The sequence below is a fragment of the Manacus candei genome, unplaced genomic scaffold (genome assembly GCF_025592945.1).
Source record: "Manacus candei isolate 608988 ecotype Guabito, Panama unplaced genomic scaffold, ASM2559294v1 h1tg000049l, whole genome shotgun sequence".
In the NCBI taxonomy this organism is placed as follows: Eukaryota; Metazoa; Chordata; class Aves; order Passeriformes; family Pipridae; genus Manacus; species Manacus candei.
Window position 1 is genome coordinate 10,251,253 of NW_026138097.1, and position 6,000 is coordinate 10,257,252.

Genomic DNA, 6,000 nt, shown 5'->3' on the forward strand with positions numbered 1-6,000 from the left:
CCTACTCTATGTGTCTATCAGAGAAGGGTCCTTAATAGATCTTCTCATTAGCATGGACTGGTGACTCACTTCTCTGCTTTCACAGTCATTTGGAATTAAAATCCAATTAATCTAATGTCCCTGTGAATATTATTAAACTATTTGAAAAACTGCATAGAAGAGATATGAGGCAGGGGGTGAGGGGCTAAGAGAAGAAGAGGGAATATGTCTTGAGCTCATGAAGATTCATTTCTTCTCTGTTAAACACGTAGTCTGGAAAGACTAATTCCCTGTTTTCTACAAAGTGGATAGCTAATTCTTAATATCAAAAGCCCAAGAATGGAAAAATAACTTGCTTTCTACAAGCAGAACTGTGTCGTCTTTGAACAGGCAAAGGTATGCCCTTATGTCCTCCTACCTTTCAGGTTGTTCCTACTTCTTGGGTGCCTGAAGCGATGGAAAGATTTACACGATGTGTTTAGACACCATGAGATAATTCTGGAGCTTGTGCCCAGCTCTTCAGCTGCTGTAAGCCACAGGGCTGGCTCTGTGGCCAGAGACCCCAGCTGCCTGCCTTGAGGACCAGAAAGGCACTGTGTATCCTTCCTGACCCTTGCAGAGAATTTTCCTTCCTTTGGGAAGGGGAGTGTGGGGAGAGGCAGGGTGAGACCATTCCTTCATGAAGCAAAAACAGTCAGGGCACGTAGACCCCTGGGCTGGGGAGCACTCCTAGGCTGCCTCGTACAGACGTAGCCTAGAGGACTATTTAATCGTTAAATATCTCTCTCTCTTCAGTGGAGAGGGCACTGACCTGAAACTCAGCAAGGAGGGATCTTAACTGTGAATTTCACATGCAAACTTTGAACAGCAGGCAAGTTTCTAAATTGAATATTCCCCTAATGGGAATGACTTGAGGACAAAATCCTTTAATGACTCAAAGGAATTCAGAGACTGCTGCAAGAGCGCATAAGTCAGGAGATAAATATTTCTGAGCTGGAAGAATATTCTGGATATCCAGATAAAATAATATTGCTTTTCTATTTAAAAAAAAATAGATTGAAAGATCTAGCGCCAAAGTTTTGCTCTGGTTTTGTTTGTTTGCTTTTTGTTTTAGAGGGAAGTAGCCTATTCCTTTGAACACTAGCCTCCCCCCCCCCTTGCTTAGTCCAAACGTTATCACAGACGTAAATACCTATCAGAATACAGCTACTATACATTCCAATGTCTTTATGAAGCCTTATAAAGCCAGAATTTAGAGAGACTAAACATTCTTCCCCTGTCACAAAGGTGCAACCCCTGAGTGACACTTAGACACTGCACAGAATCACAGAGTCGTAGAATATTAAGGGATTGGAATGGACCTTAAAGATCATCTAGTCCCAGCTCACCCTGCCATGGGCAGGGACACAATAGACCAGGTTGCTCAAGACTTCCCTGTAGGCCCCCAGCATATACTGGAATGTTGCTTGAGGTCTCCATGCAACCTTCTCTTCTCCAGGCTGAACAACCCCAACATTCTCAGTCTCTCTTTGTAGAGTGGGTGCCACAGTCCTCTTTATCAACTTCATAACCCTCCTCTGGACTTGCTCCAAAAGTTCCATGTCCTTTTTACGTTGGGGACACCAGAACTGTACTCAGTACTCCAGGTGGGGTCTCACAGGAGCAGAGTAGAGGGGGAGAATCACCTCCATCAACCTTTTGGCCACTCTCCTTTAATTCAGCCCAGGATTCTGTTGGCTTTCTGTGCTGCGAGCACACACTGCTGGCTCATGTTGAGTTTTTCATCAACTAGCACCCTCAAGTCCTTCTCCGCAGGGCTGCTCTCGATCAATTCTCCACTCAACCTGTAAGTGTATTTGGGATTGTGATAATCCAGGTGTAGGACCTTGCACTTTGCTTTGCTGAACTTCACGGGGTTTGCACAGGCTCATCTTTCAAGCCTTTCCAGGTCCCTCTGGATGGCATCCCTTTCCTTCAGCATGTCAATCACACCACACAGCTTGATGTGGCCAGCAAATTTACTGGGGTTGCACCTGATCCCGCTGCCCCAAAGCTGCTATATGGACTGCAAATCAGATGTAAGGAATATTTATATGGTCAGGCTCAGTCCATCCTTTCCTTCAGCACACCTGGAGTTTTTGTCACCCCTGTATTGACTAGTTCCAATTTATTTACTGTAGCCGGTAAAACCACAGGCCCTGCCTGTGTGGTACAGTGAAGTTCAATGTGCAAATCTCATCTGCACTGGACTTGATGCAGCAAATAAATAATAGGCGAATGTATGTATTTTTAATGTATTGAGGGAAATATATACCTAAAATACCCCTTTGCCCATTGTTGTAATCCTTAAGGTCATCTAGATATTTTTAAGTTTCTTAATTTACAAATAGTGAGAATCTCATCAGCAGTTTGGTTTGGTGCTCATCTGCACTGAGGAGCTGAAGTCAGACCTGGCAGGAACATATTCCCATTCACAGCAAATCTGAGCAAGAAGCCTCTAAATTCAAGTCACAGCTCTTAAGGAAGCAGAATGACAACTGAAATCTTAACCCTCTTCACTCTGGAGAAATCACAGTGCCTGAAATGTGGTGGCACCTCACAGGACAAACCCTGAATGCCTTGAGAGTGCAGCTGAAAGCTGGTGCTACTGTCAAAAGCTGCTGTTTGGCCTTGGTGGCATTTCATACCTGGCTTATATGCCTGTCTATCAATCTATACCTATTTATTGCTGCTGACCTGCTATGATGGATATAGAGAAGTGACTGAATCTGAACTACAGGCTTAAAATGTTATTATCTAAGGCTCTAATTCGGTTTGCATTTGATATTAGAAGAGATTGACTGTGGCAAAACTCTGGAGTCCAATCAAATTAAGAGAAGGAACAAGTTATTCTTTTCTGTAACTGTGCTTTTTCTGCAGCTGGTCACTGGATGTTGTCCACAGTTTATTCTTATTCCCTCTTCCATCCTAGCCAGAGATAAATGTGGCAGCTCTTCTCAGTGGTTTCCTTCTCCCTTTGTCTGTTGTTTATGGTCTCTGTCCTAGCTTAGGCTCCAAGCCCCAGTGGTCAGGGACAAATGGTCTTGATTGCCCCTTTTCCTGAGAGCTTTGCAGCAGGAAAATAGAGAAAAAAGCAGGAAAAAGCAACATAAAGTGCACTTGTTCTGTGCTGTGAAGATTGCACTCCCGCTTTGTGCTGGTTTAAAATGACTGCTGCTGATGAAGGGCAGTGGAAAATCAAATCTCTGGGTCTTTTTTTTTCAATCTTTTGTAGTTCCCCTGCACACTTCAGGCGCTGTATTAATCATTATAATTTCTTCCACATTGCCACTTTGTCTGCGAGCTTCCTTTGAGTAGTGTTTCCTGTTTTGTGCTCTCTTCCAGCAGGCTCCAGCTTTTCTGGAAGCGGCTGCCTGAGCTCTTTCCCAGAGTGAGGGTATGCCAGCCAGCGCATCAATCCACTTTTGTTTTCATTATGCCAGCTTCCTGCAAAGTTTTCAAATTAATTTTAATGCCTCCCTCAATTTTAAGGCCTATAAAAAGACCTCAGTTGTGCTTACCTTGGTGAACTGGGACCTGTTCAGGAATCTGGAGGATGCTTTTGCCTTGGTGCCGGGGGTAACTGTTTCCCCTGCCTGCATTCAGTGGGTTCCTGGCACTATTAGTCTGAAAACATCCGGACCCTTCCCAAGCACCCCCTGGGTCAGAGGATGGAGCTACGCTTTGGATGTCACTGCCCTGCCCCATGCTGTGCTGGGTCAGGCAATGCCGGCAAGGCAGTCCTGAGCCTCACAACCTCAACTCCATGCTCAACTAACTCGTCAGAGCTGGGATTGTTCCACAAAAGCCCAGCTGAACCTGGGGGTGAGTGGTGAAGTGACAAGTGATGTAGTTTTCCCATACAAGGTCCAAAAAAAAAATTTAAAAAAGGTTAGGTCTGTGTCTGGTTTGCAAGTTGAAAGGGTGCAGCTCATGGTGGACTTATTTATGTTAGCTTTAAATTAGCTGGCTTTGCGGCAACATGGACCTTGGTGTGGGCTTAGAGTTGGCAGAGGTGATGGGGGATGAGGACACCTTTACACCTGTGACAGCTGTCCATGCTGCACGCTAGGTCAGGGGTCTATGACTTGTGGATGCTTGGGGGTTTGTGGACAACTGCCAAGAGCTCTGAGAGGAAAAGGCAAACCTGATATTAGCCTTACATTTGTGATTTAGACATCTCCAGCACCAGTGGAAAAATGTTTGGTGGCCTATAGACAGAAAAAAAGCACTCACCCTGGTGTAGGATGCCCTATTGCACTGGATAACCCCTTTTCTGCTTTTCTTTTAGCTCTCTGCTAAGTATCTTTAAAACATCTTCCCTTTCTGATGAAAGAAAGGATGTGTGTGGTATAACAGTCTGTAAAGCATTTGGCTTGCTTGCAAGGAGTTGATAAGTCTATGATTTCAAGAGACACTCTCTCCCTTTCTAAGACCTGTCTCACAGTGACAAGATTTAGGGGGACAAATTAGGCTGCAGAGAAGTAACCTTCCTGTGCCCCTAGAGTCGCAGGTCTACACCAGTGGAGAGGGTTTGTGAGCTGCAAGAGATCACAATGGAACCAAGCAACAGTAAGTCACTTTGAGCTAGAAGGAGGTCACAGAAGCTGCATAACCGAGGTTGGGGAAACCTCTGGCGGTCAGGTTGTCCATGCCCCCTTGCTGCCACATGGGGCTGACACAGGGATAGGGGTGGGGGAAAAGGGCAAAATATTGATGAATGGGTCCCATGGCCATTTTTCTCTGTCTAGTTCTCCCTTGTTCATACCAGTAAGGGACCCTGCTACTCAAGTTGCCAAAGAGGCACTGCCTGAGCATGGGTGTTGTGTGGAAGAGATCAGAGGAGAGGCTCACACCTTTCCCCTACTCTCAAGAATGTATCAGGTGTTTTAAATAACAGAAAGAGAAAAAGTTTTTAAAAGCTTTCTATTCACAACAAAGTGAAAAAGCTGCCAGTTTCCCTATTAGCTAAAACCTCATGATCCCAACTCACACATTACGTGGCAGTCAGATGGTGAAAGGAGCTTCTCTGTCGGTGCCTACCTACCCACCTGGTGCTCCACTGCCTCAGAGAAGCCTGAGACCTGGGTGGCTGAGAAACAGCCTACTTATTATGTTTCTTTCCCTCCCAACACCAGGCTGTTTCACAAATGAAAATACCTTTTCAGCCCTCGTATTATCCCGCGTATGGATGGCACCTTTAGTGTGTGCTATTCATTGCTGTAATAGCTGCACCTGTGTATAGCACACGTGCCGGCGCTGCAGCAGCTGTGAACCATAATTGCAAAACGTTATTTTCTGTTTCTCCTTGAAAGCTTTTTTTCCCCCCCCCCCTTCTTTTTGTTGCTGTGAAGGTCCATTTATAATGACTACAGGCCTCTCTCTTCCTGCAGGACTCCCTATTACACCTATTTCTGTATGCTGGAGTTCTTCAAAGAGCACCTGTGGACGCACACGTACTGTCTCACGTGGGCATGTGACCAGCGGCCTCCACGTGCGTGTCTAGCAATGTGCAGAGCAGACCGGGAGCTTGCTGTGGGATCCGATGTTCTGTGGTCAGATGAGGGGCCAGGCTGTGCCCCTCATCGCCGCCGCTCTGGGCAGCGGGCTTTTATGTGGTTTAGCGTGGAAGCTCTGAGATGATTAATTCATTTGTTCCAGGAATATTCTGCCCCTAGGTGCCTGCATTACTGTGAATCAATTTAGTACTTTCAGGTCTGGATTAATGCAAGTGCCGATGGAGCATGCACAGGGGAAAGGAAGGGGGTGGAGTGGGGGAAGCAGGATGATATCCAGGACACAGCTAGCAACTCTTAAAAATGAAAAATACAGAGATGGAGTGTTTTAAGAACAGAATTTGTTCATTTGTTTTTCAGTCCTCTCAGCTATCATGCTAAATTCAGTTCACTGAAAGGCAACAAGCTAGTCAGTGTTTCAGGTTGTGCCTTATAAATCAGGGCTGTAGCAAGGAATTTGAAATGT